Source organism: Nematolebias whitei, chromosome 13 (assembly GCF_014905685.2).
Source record: "Nematolebias whitei isolate Nwh7 chromosome 13, NemWhi1, whole genome shotgun sequence".
NCBI classification, from domain to species: Eukaryota; Metazoa; Chordata; class Actinopteri; order Cyprinodontiformes; family Rivulidae; genus Nematolebias; species Nematolebias whitei.
In genome coordinates, this window is record NC_056510.1 from 42,481,240 (window position 1) to 42,495,920 (window position 14,681).

The following is a 14,681-nucleotide window of genomic DNA, read 5'->3' on the forward strand; positions in this document are numbered from 1 at the left end:
ACACCTGGACTATAGAAAGCACACCTGGACTATAGAAAGTACACCTGGACTATAGAAAGCTCACCTGGACTATAGAAAGCTCACCTGGACTATAGAAAGCACACCTGGACTATAGAAAGAACACCTGGACTATAGAAAGCACACCTGGACTATAAAAATTACACATGGACTATAGAAAGCACACCTGGACTATAAAAATTACACATGGACTATAGAAAGCAAACCTGGACTATAGAAAGTACACCTGGACTAAAGAAAGCACACCTGGACTATAGAAAGCACACCTGGACTATAGAAAGCACACCTGGACTATAGAAAGCACACCTGGACTATAGAAAGCACACCTAGACTATAGAAAGTACACCTGGACTATAGAAAGCACACTTGGACTATAGAAAGCCCACCTGGACTATAGAAAGCACACCTGGACTAAAGAAAGTACACCTGGACTATAGAAAGCACACCTGGACTATAGAAAGCACACCTGGACTATAAAAAACACACCTGGACTATAAAAATTACACCTGGACTATAGAAAGTACACCTGGACTATAGAAAGCACACCTGGGCTATAGAAAGCACACCTGGACTATAGAAAGTACACCTGGACTATAGAAAGTACACCTGGACTACAGAAAGCACACCTGGACTATAGAAAGCAAACCTGGACTATAGAAAGTACACCTGGACTACAGAAAGCACACCTGGACTCTAGAAAGCACACCTGGACTATAGACAGTACACCTGGACTATAGAAAGCACATCTGGACTATAGAAAGCACACCTGGACTATAGAAAGTACACCTGGACTATAGAAAGCACACCTGGACTATAGAAAGCATACCTGGACTATAGAAAGTACACCTGGACTATAGAAAGTACACCTGGACTATAGAAAGTACACCTGGACCTGTTGTTCTGTGTTTGTCTGTTTCTTCTTCCTTTTCCTCTCAACCCCAGTCGGTAGCAGATAGCCACTTGTCCTGAGAGTGGTTCTGCTGGAAGTTTCTTTCTGTTAAAAGAGAGTTTTCCTGTCCACTGTCTCCTTTGTGCTTGTTCAGGATGGGAGACTGTGGTGAAGTGAAGATTCAACACAGTCTGCTGCTTCCTTAGATACAGAACTTTTACTGATTGGAACACAGTCCATGCTCAATAATCCGGGTATACAATCCAACATTTTTCAGTCAGGTCATCTGGACAGTTTCTTTTGTTTTTGTGCTGAAAAGTTTTGCCTTCAGTCCGGAAGGCTTCATCAGTCATGGAAACACACAACAAAACTGATTCTTTCCCCAACAGCTTACTCCAAAGTGGAACAAACCAGTTATGCTTGTGATAAGATGGTCTCTTTGGTATGCCCCCTCCTTCATTGCCGGCCCTCTTCCTTGTTGACAGTCTTTATATATATATTTATATATGAAGCCTTCTGGATCGAAGGCGAAACGTTTCAGCACTAAAAAAAAAGAAACTGTCCAGGTGACCTGACTGAAAAATATTGGATTGTATACCTGGATTATTGAGCATGGACTTTGTTGTTTTCAACCAGTTTGACAAGACTGCCTTCATATTTAAAAAAGTTTTCAGAAATCTGCTGTGACCCAACTACTTTGTAATAAGTTGTGTAAATCATCGGGAGCATAGTTTGGTTGTCCTCCAGTGTGAAGGAGGCCTAACGAAGATACTGAAACAATGTTTCATGAACTTTCACCCAGCTGTGGTTCTCTGGTTTGAGCTTTTAGGGATAAAACGTGTAGCATAGCTGATGCACATGAATACAAAGACACATTGTTATATAATCTACTGACAAACTTTTTCTTTGTTGTAACAATATGATTTGGCACACAGCTGTGCAGCTCAGCAGTATAAGATTTGTGGCAGAGTATTGTTTTAACATGAGCAAACTCAAATGTCCTTATGTTTGTGCTCTGTTAACGTTGGGAAACACTAAGTTTCACGTTCCATGTTGGGCTTTGAGTATTCATTCTACTTTTTGGTTTTTACTTTTTTGTGTGTTTTATTTTTATATATATATATATATTTGGTTGTTTTGCACAGAGAAACGGTGTAGCTTGGTAAGAATGTCGATCCAACAAAACGTAATGTTTATTGCTTTGAAAGGCTCTAAATTTTGTATTTTGAGCTTTAAACTGCATCATATCATGCCTAAATTACAATTACTATTGATCAACGTATTTGACTTTTGGATCAAACCTAAACTGAACTTCTCTTTAGTATCTTAATCTAAAGTTCACTTTGTGAAAGTTCTCAAATGTTCATTTTTCAAAATATTTGTACAGATACAGCAAGACGGTGGTGAAATGTTCAGCAGGAGGAGCAGATGGTTTCAAGGTTCGGGAGGGTGTGTTTGAAATGATGCTGGACAGGTTGACAAATGGACTATGATGTTTGCAGACATTATTATGATCTGTAGTGAGAGTAGGGAGCAGGTGGAAGAGAGCCTGGAGAGGTGGTGGGATGCATCTGGAGAGAACAGGAATGAAAGTCAGTGAAAGTAAAATAGAATCCATGTGTGTGGAAGAGAGAGGGACAGGTAGGAGGAATCTGGAAGGAGTAGAGGAGTTGAAGGTGCATGAGCTATGGGTCAACCATCCACAACAATCAATCAATCAACCTTTATTTATACAGGTAAATCCCATTGAGCCTCGAGGACTCATTTACAAGAGAGATCTGATTTCAACAAAGAAAGATGACAACAATGGACAACAGCAACAACAATAAGCAGTTATAAAAACTCATACTACAGTTTTTTTTTTTTTTTTTTTTTTTTTAACAAATAGGATGGCTAAAAGGAAAAAGGTAACAAAACAAAAAACAGCTAGATTCCAAGACAAATGTAGAAAACTAAAAACAGGAACATGTCTGCATTGGACCCTGCCAGGTGTCCAACAGATTCTTAAAGACACTTACAGAGGTCAAGGTCGAGAGCTTCAAATCTTTTTGTAAGATATTCCAGGAAACAGGAGCGGAGTAGGAGAAGGCCCTTTTGCCTAGTTCAGTCCTCACTGAGGGAACACTGCAGGTAATAATGTCCTGAGAGCGCACTCCTTAGCTGCACTCACGCAGAGACATGTAGGAGGAGATGTATGAAGGCAACAGACCAAGAAGTGATTTAAAGATGAAAATGTACCAGTGAGAGAGTCTGCGTGAAGTTAATGATGTCCAGTTAAGCAGTGAATACTGGGTGCAGTGGTGGGTACGATAATCACAGCCAGTTATGAATCTTAGTGCACCATGATAGACAGCATCCAACATCAGCAGGGTTCTTGTAGGAGCGTTCATGTAAATAATATCACCAAAATCAATTGAGGGAAGGAAAGTCACAGATACAAGGCGTTTTCTAGCATTCAGGGTTAGACAGGATCTGTTTCTGAAAAAGAAACCCAGTTTAACTTTCAGTTTCTTTACCAAGTTTTCCACATGGAGTTTAAAAGAGAGATGTGAGTCGACCAAGATACCCAAATATTTATAGGAATCAACAAACTCAATGGGGACACCATTTGAGGATAAAATCGGAGGAAGAACTGCTGGGACCAACTTCCTATTTGAAAAAAGCATCCCTTTGGTTTTTTCGGCATTTAGGACACGTTTGAGGCGGAACAAATCAGTCTGGATGATGTTGAATGCAGATTTCAGAAGCTGGAAAGCCTTAGCAACTGTTTTAGCTCAACAATAAACAACTGTGTCGTCAGCATAGAAATGTATGGATGCATTAGGGATGTTTTTGCCTACATTATGTATGTAGATTGTAAAGAGGGTGGGTCCTAAGACTGAGCCTTGTGGTACACCATTGTTGAATGTTAAATAACTGGAGGAAGTACCATTATGTTGAACACATTGCCTCCGGTCTGAAAGATAATTAGAGAACCAACCAATGGTGTGTTCTGAGAAACTGATTTCTGAGAGTTTATGACACAAGATGTTCTGATCCACAGTGTCAAAATCTTTAGACAGGTCTAAGAAAAGTGCAGCACAATAATCCTTAGCATCCAGTGCTTCAACAACGTCATTAAGAACCTTCAGTGAAGCAGTGGTTGTGCTGTGTTGTTTCCTGAAACCAGATTGAAGGCGAGGTAAGATGTTAAATGAGTCCAGGTAATTTTTGATTTGAGAGTTTATCAGTTTTTCTAGAACCTTGGCTAAAATGCAGAGTTTAGAGATTGGTCGATAGTTGTTCAGTGAGGTGGGGTCTCCTCCCTTCAGCAAAGGGAGAACAAAGGCTGTTTTCCAAGTGTCTGGGATGGAGTTTTGTCTTATGGAGAGATTGAAGATGTGGGTCACAGGGACTGTGATGATATGAGCAGCCAGCCTTAAGAAATAAGGTGGAAGTTCATCTGGACCTGCAGATTTTTTAGGATCAAGATCTTTTAACAGTTTATTGACCTCACTGACTGAGAATGGAGAAAAGGAGAAGGTGTGATTAACTGAGGATTGACTTGTAGGAGGGATTTGATTTGTAGAAGTTTGGTTATTAAGTGAAGTGGCTGATTTTCCATTAGTAACTGTGTCAAATAAAGAACCAGAAGCAACAAAAAGGGGAGAGCTGCAAAGTTTATAAGATGAGACAAGATGAATGGTTTGGAGATAACAGGACAGGAGGCAGAGCTAAAGATGTTAAGTTTTTTACTGCAAATGACCAAAAAAGACTGGATTAAAAATCAGTTAATCAGAAGAACAGCTTAGGTTTGGAGACAAAGTGAAACTGTGATGGTTTGGATGTGTGCAGAGGAGGTATAGTGAACATACTAAACAAAGATTAGACGATGGAGCCAAGAAGGAGAAAAATAGGAAGACGACAAAAACAGGTTCAGAGACATAATGCCGAAGGATGTGCAGAGGGCTGGTGTGACAGAAGTGTTTTTTGTTGTAAGATGAGATGAAGGCAGCTGTCGAGACCACTAAAGGAAGCAGCTGAAAGAAAATAGAGTTTAAGGTTCCTTTAGTTTAAACTTTTGTCTGTAGTTCCAAACTATTCTGCAACTATATTCTGAGGAGATTACAAAGTTCTTCCACTTTGCGCAGCAAACAATACACAAATACTTCTACAGTACGACAAAAACTTTAACAATTTGATAAAACAGCTTTTAGCCAGCCTGCAAATTGAACTTCTCACAAACCATTGACCATGATTTAGTCCAGGGGCGATTCTAGGATCTGACCTTTAGGGGTGCTTAGCCCCCAGGACTGACAATGGCTCTTGGCTTGAACAACGCAGCCCATGGTGTGGTTTTTGAGAAGTCCAAAAGTTTACAGCACCTGGTATTCCCAGGGAGTCCTCCATCCAAGTACTAACCAGGCCTGACCCTACTTAGCAACAGGGATCAGACGAGATCGGGCGTGTTCAGGGTGGAATGGCCATAAAAGAGGAGCTCAGTCACAAACAGGACTTTTAAAGGATCATAGCAAACAAAATGTAAACTCATGCAACCAGAAGTTACAACATATTTAAAACACACAAAACAAAGCACTACTAGCTTTAAGCATTAAACTTTAACTATTAACCTCTGAGTGCAAAGCATCTGTAATGCAAAACCCCGACAATGTTGTTGGAGGAAAAGGGGGCGGAGCTCCTGCAGGTAAGGGGCATTTACCTTAGGGACAACCTGAGGTCGCAGATTGGTCAGTTGCTGATGAGCCTACTGGACTGATTGACAGGTAGTGTTGAGGATCAGACGTGCAAAATATCATAGATTTTACTGACCCATGTCATCGTTTATTCCATTTTTATTCCAAATGTATTTAACAGTTTGCTGAATCTAGGGTTTGAGAACTAGGCTTCTTTACAAAACCTAATGATGGTTTCTTTATTTTTCAGGGGTGCTGAGTTAAAAATGAAGGGAGTTTGAGCACCCCTAGAAAGAGTTAATGCAATGGTATATTTATGCTGCTCTATTTAAGCATGGATTCACGTTCTATTGTAATTTTAGCTTTGGAAAGTCCTGGATAGTTTTCAAAGTTAACGCCTCACAGATGAACCACGTGGTCCTCAGGTAAAGTCATTCACTGCTATCACTGAGCAGAGGCTGTTGTTGAATCATTCATAACTTTTTTATTCAAAATTCAATAAGAGGTTGTATTATTTCTATAAAACCAGTTTTTCTTGGATAGGCAGATTTTATTTTCAGCAGCTGTTTGCTCAGTACAACCACTTTAATTCCTAACGTGTCTTTATTTCCACTCACTATTAAAGCACACCAATTGCTGCAGGCTACAGAGTGGTTAAATGCTTCCTGCACAGCATTTTGTTTGAGAAAAAGGGAGAAAAAAGACACTTATCAGAGATCTTTAGGCTTTTATAAAGAAGAAGACAAAAAGAGCCTGGTGTGATAATCTAGTAGAAATCTGAGCTGCTTGGACGCATTAAGAGCTTCTTCAAGTCTTAGGAAAACTCATTAAAAACACCTTCTGCTGTGACCTCGACAGGGAAACTGCATATCTTTGCGCCACACATCCATCATAATCACATGAGGTTGGTTTTCTCTCAGAGCCAAAATGAATCAAGCCAGGTTCATTTCTCTGGCTGTGATCTCGGCTGCTGCTGCCAGAGACCGAAGCAGAGGAAGATATATGAAGAGGAAAACCAAAACACACACAGGAGGACAAGGAGAATGAAAACCAGAGCAAATAAATGAAGAGAAAAGAGCTCTGAAAGAAGAAAAGACGTGTTTAAGCCTTTAAATGTGATTATTTTAAAACTGTTTAAAGCAGAACCGCTGAGAGGTGAGCCGAGCCAGCTCTGCTGTGACACATCTGGATGTAATTCCATTAACGAGAGCTCATCAGTCAGAAAGCACACACATGTAGAAACAGAAGGTTTAAACTAATCCTAATTTCATTCTTAATTTATATCAACATCAAAATCTGACCTGGTTTTGACTTTTTCACACTCAAAAAGTTTTGAAAAGACATGAATTAAGGCCCAGTTCATACTGGATGATGAAAGAAACCACCCAGACTCTGGTCCTTGGAGGGTCTTAGGTTTTTGGGTTTGTGTTGAGACTGCAGCGGCTTCTCGCTGGGTGTGAGCGGTCGTGATACAACCACAATAGTTTTAGCATGCACAGATCTCCTGCAGTGACGTTTTGGTCGTTTATTATTGTGGTAGCAGCACATCGGATCTTGGATGGAACTCGAGGGAAATGTTGTGAAGCATATCCAAGATGTGAGGCTGATGCAAACTGGTCTGGCCCGTATTCATTTGACAAGACCTTTAACGTTTCACTAATTTTAATTTAACTTTTTGTAACTGAGAATATTATTTATTGTAGATTTTGTGTTTGTGCAGTTGTGTGATCAGAACCTTTGCAACATGTAGGAGGCTTCCATCGGTTTCCATGCGGACCAACAAGTCTGTTTGGTGGACTCTCTGGTAAACATGGGCAGAGATGGAAGCCTCAAGACTGAGGTTCCCAGTGAACTTACACACATCAGAACCTTCTGTTTGAATCTGATCCTTGATAGGAACATGTCCCCATGAGGACAGAAGGGGAGGAAAAGGAACAGAAATACATAAAAAAAAAAACTCCAAATATGTATATGTTTGCTGGGCTTTTGTCAAGTCAGAGAGAAAATGTAAAAAAAAACATGGCACAGAACAGGAAACAAGTTCAAAAACATTATCACATCATTTGTTGCTGGAGTATCTGAAAAACTCAGAAGGATTTTCCTCAAACTCAACATCCTGGTGAGTTAGCTGTGCGTCATCACCTCAAGGAGAAGACACTCTGCTGAGGACCAAGATGTTCATATTTTGCACAGAGAAGGAATCAGCTAAAGAAAGCCAGTCTTGTCAGACAAGAAAAAACTTTAAACAGAAAACCCAACATTTTTCAGTCAGGTCATCTGGACAGTTTCTTTTTGTGCTGAAACGTTTCACCTTCCATCCAGAAGGCTTCATCAGTCAAGGAAACACACAACACAAAACTGATTCTTCCCCCAACAGCAATGACTCTTGACGAGGGAGAGGGCTGGCACCGGAGGAGTGGGCATGCCAAAGACACCATCTTATCACCAACTAACTGGTTTGTTCCACTTTGGAGTAAGCTGTTTGGGGGAAGAATCAGTTTTGTGTTGTGTGTTTCCTTGACTGATGAAGCCTTCTGGATGGAAGGTGAAACGTTTCAGCAAAAAAGAAACTGTCCAGATGACCTGACTGAAAATTGTTGGATTGTATACCTGGATTACTGAGCACTGACTTTGTTGGTTTAAACAGAGAAGTTCTCAAATGGTATCTTTGTAAAATCTATGATGTAGCATCAAGTCTGATTCCCAGTTAGTTTCTCTCCATTTCACACCATCCATCCATCCATTATCTTTACCTGCTTATTCCATTTTGGGTCACGGGGTTCGCTGGTGCCCATGTCCAGCAATCACTGTGCGAGGGGCGGGGTACACCCTGGATGGGTCGCAAGTCCATCACAGGGACACATAGAGACAAACGAGACAAACAACCATTCACTCTCTCACTCACACCTTCATGACCAAAGCCTTTCTTTTGTGCGCCCAGAAAACAGAAGTCTCTTTCATAAGACAGTCCCATGAAACGACTCAGACCAGTCTGTCTTTATCCTCCCTCTAGTCATTCATAAACCACAGATGAAGCCGGCCACTTCCCACTCAGATGTATCACGGTCCGGTTCGGTTAGACCATATGTGTCAAGCTCAAGGCCCGTGGGCCACATCTGGCCCGGCTTTCAATTATATCCGGCCCACAAGATAATTTTATATCGATTTACTCTTATTTTTATTAATGGCCTGGCGAAAAGAAGCTCAGATAACACATGAACTACAGATCCCATAATTCACTGCTTCAGTTCCATTCCCGAATGCTAGGCATCCTGGGTCATTACCGCATCAGTCAAGTCCAGCTCCTGCTGCTGTTTACAACCCAGTTGTAAAGTTATTGTGAAGCTAACCCCTCACAATGGTGAAGAGAAAAGTTGGTTCTGAAAACAGAGCCTTTAAAAACTGATGTTGCCAACAAACCCGTGGGTCTCATTTGTGCAGCTAATGTCACTGTACTTAAAGAACTTAACCGAAGAATGCACTACGAGGCAAAACATCGGGAGCTGCAAAACCTGAAAGCACAGCAGAAGACGCAGAAAGAGTTAAAGATTTCAGCTGACGTTTATTTACCAGAGCAATGTCACAAAGTGAAGCTGCTGTGGAAGGAGATCAGCCTGGCCATTTACAGAGGGAGAGTTTCTGAAGAGCTGCATGATGAAGATGTGCAACGTCTCATGTCCAGATAAAAAGCAGAGTTGCTGGTTGCTGATAGGATTTGTGAGATGGTCACTGATTTAAGACCACAGATGAGTAAAAAAGCAAAGACTTCATTGCATACTCTCTTGCTGTTGATGAAAGTACTGACATGACGGACACTGCACAGCTGGCCATCTTCATCCGTGGAGTGGACTCCAGTTTGTGTGTTACAGAGCAAATATTGGACATTAAATCGATGCACGGGACAACAACAGGGAAATACATTTTTGAAAACGTGTGTCAAAGCATAACCAACATGAAATTGCCCTGGGACATACTTGTTGCACTTACAACAGATAGAGCACCAGTGATGTGCAGTGAAAAAAGTGGACTAGAGGGAAGGATGCAAGTAAAGATGCAGGAGGAGAACGGTACTGGTGAGTTAACAGCATATCGCTGCATCATACACCAGGAAACGTTGTGTGTAAAGTCCTAAAAATGGAGCATGTAATGAGCACTCTAACACAAACCGTAAACTTTATGTGAGCTCAAGGTTTAAATCACCGGCAGTTTCAGTCTTTTATGAGGGAAATAGATTCAGTTTGCCGACAGTCCTTATCATCCAGAGGTGCGTTGTCTGAGTCAAGAAAAAGTTTTCAATAGTTTTGGAGCTCAGCAAGGAAATCTGTCAGTTCATGGACAGTACAGGAAAAGACTCTACAGTTTTGCGAGATGAAAAGTGGAAATGTGAACTGACATAACAGCTCATCTCAACGTGTTGAACCTGTTGAACAAGAACACGACAGACTGGTGGAAACACAGGGAGGATCGAGCCGTCTGAAGGATGTTGTGTGTCACTGCCTTGCTATCCTGCCATCGTGGTTCAGTTTCTGGCCTCCTTCCTGCCTCAGGCTCATGCTCTGGACTGTCATGGCAGCTTCCTCCATGATCCTCCATCTGCCTGCACGAATTGAACTCTATATATTTGGGCGGCTGTGGCTGAGTGGTTAGAGCAGTCGTCTTCCAATGCAAGAGTTGCGGGTTCGAACCCCACAGCAGTCACATGCCGAAGTGTCCCTGGGCAAGACACTGAACCCCTCGTTGCCTCTGATGTGTGTCCCTTCAGTGTATGAATGTGATAAAGCTCTGATTAGTCTCTTTAGAAGGATTTGTTCAATTATCTTTGTATAGATCTAGAGTGCTGTATGAATGGGTCAATGAGGCACAGATTGTTGTAAAGCGCTTTGAGTATCTCAATAAGATAGAAAGGAGCTGTATAAGTACAGTCCATTTACCATTCCATTTATGGAACAGTTCGGTTCCATGGGGAACTTTGGATGTTCTGTGTCTGCCAGACCAGGTTCTGGAGGGCAGTCATTGTCCATTGCTGCAGATGTTACTATCATCATGCTGCTAGCAGAGACCGCTCTGCTAACAGAACCACTCTGCTAACAGAACCACTCTGCTAACAGAACCACTCTGCTAACAGAACCACTCTGCTAACAGGACCGCTCTGCTAACAGGACCACTCTGCTAACAGAATCACTCTGCTAACAGAACCACTCTGCAAACAGGACCACTATGCTAATAGAACCACTTTGCTAACAGAACCATTCTGCTAACAGAACCACTCTGCTAACAGAACCACTCTACCAACAGGACCACTCTGCTAACAGGACCACTTTGCTAACAGGCCCACTCTGCTAACAGAGCCACTCCGCTAGCAGAACCACTCTGCTAGCAGAACCACTCTGCTAACAGAACCACTCTGCTAAAAGGACCACTCTGCTAACAGAACCACTCTGCTAACAGAACCACTCTGATAACAGAACCACTATGCTTAAAGAACCACTCTGCTAACAGAACCACTCTGCTAACAGGACCACTCTGCTAACAGAGCCACTCCGCTAACAGAACCACTCTGCTAACAGAACCATTCTGCTAACAGGACCACTCTGCTAACAGGATCACTCTGCTAACAGAACCCCTCTGCTAACAGGACCACTCTGCTAACAGAACCACTCTACCAACAGGACCAATCTGCTAACAGAACCACTCTGCTAACAGAACCACTCTGCTAACAGGACCATTCTGCTAACAGGACCGCTCTGCTAACAGAACCACTATGGTACCAGGACCACTCTGCTAACAGAACCACTCTGCAAACAGAACCACTCCACCAACACAACCACTCTGCTCACAGAACCACTCTACCAACACAACCATTCTGCTAACAGAACCACTCTGCTAACAGGACCATGCTGCTGTAGATGTATTTCTTTTTCACTTTTGACTTCTTGTTTTGTCCTGATGCATGCTCAATAATCCAGGTAGAAAAATCCAAAAAAGTTCAATCTGGTCCTCTGGACATTCAAAAACAAAACAAAAAACAAAACAAAGCAAAAAGAAAAATATATATAGACACGTTTCGTCTCTCATCCAAGAGACTTCCTCAGTCTGAGGTGCTGTATTCAGCTCAGTCTCTTAAATAGCACCTTCTCAGAGTGGATCAACCAGTTTTGCTGCTGACAACCAAAACCAGCTGATCACATGCTCAAGAAGGACCATCAGCCTAACAATGGATCATTAGCACACTGATGGCTGTTTACTGTTCACAGAGGGCTGAGTGATACTAGCAATCACAGCATTGTAAGAGGGGGACAGTTGAACCCGGAGGCCTCCACCCCTGTTTAATGATGGACAATTTCTTTTCACAAAGATGGCCTCCTTTACTATGGGGTCTCCAGTTTCTCCTATTGTTGCCAACCTGTACATGGAGGAGGTAGAAAAGAGAGCCTTGACGTCCTTTTCAGGGACACCACCAAGTCATTGGTTCAGGTATGTTGACGACACCTGGGTTAAAATTAAATCTCAGGAAGTCCAACATTTTACTGACCACATCAACTCTGTGGATAAATACATCAAGTTCACACGAGAAGATGTAAAAAATGGCAGGTTGGCTTTCTTGGACTGTGAGGTCTCAGTCTCTGATAGAGGACATTTGCAAACCGAGGTGTACCGCAAACCCACCCACACAGACCAGTATTTGCAGTTTGACTCCCATCACCCTTTGGAGCACAAGTTAGGAGTCATCAGGACTCTGTATCACAGAGCAGACAGCATCCCCACTAGCTCAGGAGCCAGGCAGAAGGAGAAATCCCACACAAGACAGGCTCTAGAGCAATGTGGATATCCTAACTGGGCCTTCCTGAAAGCAGAGAAGAAACCCAAACAGGACTCCAGTCAGCCAACAGGTGAAAAGGAGGAACCCAGACCCAGACCAGTGGTCATTCCGTATGTTGAGGGAGTATCAGAGAAACTGAGACGTTTATTTTCTAAACATAACGTCCCAGTGGCTTTTAAACCCCAAAATACATTACGGCAAAGACTGGTTCATCCCAAAGATCCAGTCCCCCGGCACAAACAGTAATGTTGTGTATGCTGTTCAGTGTCAGGAGGGCTGTGATCAGTCTTACATTGGGGAAACTAAACAGCCACTGGCCAAAAGGATGGACCAGCACAGAAGATCAACATCATCAGGCCAGGACTCTGAGGTCTACACTCATCTCCAGGCCAGCGGTCACTCTTTCAGGGATGAAGATGTTCACATCCTGGACAGAGAGGAACGATGGTTTGAGAGAGGAGTAAAGGAGGCCATCTTTGTGAAAAGAAATCGTCCATCATTAAACAGGGGTGGAGCCTCCGGGTTCAACTGTCCCCCTCTTACAATGCTGTGATTGCTAGTATCACTCAGCCCTCTGTGAATAGTAAACAGCCATCAGGTGCTAATGATCCATTGTTAGGCTGATGGTCCTTCTTGAGCATGTGATCAGCTGGTTTTGGTTGTCAGCAGCAAAACTGGTTGATCCACTCTGAGAAGGTGCTATTTAAGAGACTGAGCTGAATACAGCACCTCAGACTGAGGAAGTCTCTCGGATGAGAGACGAAACGTTTCTACATTTTTTTGCTTTGTTTTGTTTTTTTGAATGTCCAGAGGACCAGATTGAACTTTTTTGGATTCTTGTTTTGTCTTTCTTGTTTTTTTGTTTGTTTGTTTTGGCGAGTCGAGACGGTTCTTCTCGTCCTCAGCATTTCATTATATTGTTGACCTTGTGTTGACCTGCATACAAGTAAACCTAAACCTCAGATGTGAGTTTTTTAGAAAATGGACAGAGCAGAACCAAAAGGAGTGTGGTGCAGAGCTCAGCTGGACTGAAGAAGAGCACAAAGCGTTGAATGTGTGTCGGATGTCTGCCTTGTGTCAGCTACAAAATAGATAAATGAATAAAAATAAATAATTCCCTTCAGCAATCTTCTTTGTGGTTTACTATGCTTTAAAAATAACTATAAAGTTCCTGTGAGTGAGTCATCATCAATATTGCATCAAGATCATTCTGTAATAAATCTGTTTGTTAGTGTTTATTCCCAGGAGCAGGTGGCCTCACTCACTAGGACCATCCAGTCACATCTTCTAGGCTTTACACGCTCTGATCTCTGTTTTATACCTACAGCTACAGCAGCTTATATGATTGACGACAGCCGGTGAATGTGACTTCTATAAACATCAGCACAGATCCTGCTGCAGTTTAAGAATTAGATTCAATTCAGTTTATTTATATAGCACCAAATCAAAAAAGTTGTCTTTAGGGCACTTTACAGGAACATTCACATACATAGAAAAGCCATTTAGTAAAGTTCTCTATCTAAGGAAGATAAGTTCTACGACATAAAATCGGCACAACGTAGATGGTCTATAAGGATCAGGATCTTCCAGCATGGAATATACATCTAGTGTGCCTTCATGCAAAAGATTTTCCAAGCAAGGTCGTGGTTGTTTGCATTGTCATGACAGAGTATTGGGGTTCTAAGTGGTGCATGGGGGAGCAGGGTGGCACCGTTGTTGCTTTAAATTATTAGCTTGTGCCATACTCATCCATTCATCATTTCCCCTTTGGCTGTAAAGCAAGAGACATTTGTTTTCATGATAGTCAGACCTGCTGAGTCCAGAAGAAGAGGTTCTGCACAGAAAAGTCCTTCATCTTCTCCTGTTATGCTACTAAATAGTGTTTCCTCCTCCACTGCAGTCTAATAGTCAAGAACCACAAATCTCTCAGGAAAATGTCGCAACATCAGAAACCTGCATGTTTGATCATTCTAAAGTGTCCCTAGGTGTGAGTGAGAGCATGACTGGTTTACTGTCTCATTTGTCTCTATGTGGCCTCATGATGGTCTGGTGACCAGTCCAAGGTGTGCCATGCCTTTTGCCAAATGACTGCTGAAGAAAGGCTCCAGCTTCTTGTCACCCTGAACAGGAACCACTATGTAAGGAAAAAAGATGGATGGCTGGATGGATGGATGGATGGATGGATGGATGGATGGCTGGATGGATGGATGGATGGATGGATGGCTGGATGGATAGATGGATGGATGGATGGATGGATGGATGGATGGATGGATGGATGGAT

General features: G+C 42.2%; 1 protein-coding gene and 1 pseudogene across 1 annotated transcript in view; both read right to left on the reverse strand.

Annotated features, from left to right (window-relative positions):
• LOC119419408 (ecto-NOX disulfide-thiol exchanger 1) overlaps window positions 1–14,681 on the reverse strand; it is a 164,274-nt gene that overhangs the window by 149,218 nt on the left and 375 nt on the right. The window lies entirely within an intron of this gene.
• On the reverse strand, window positions 5,260–5,378 carry LOC119419813 (annotated as a pseudogene).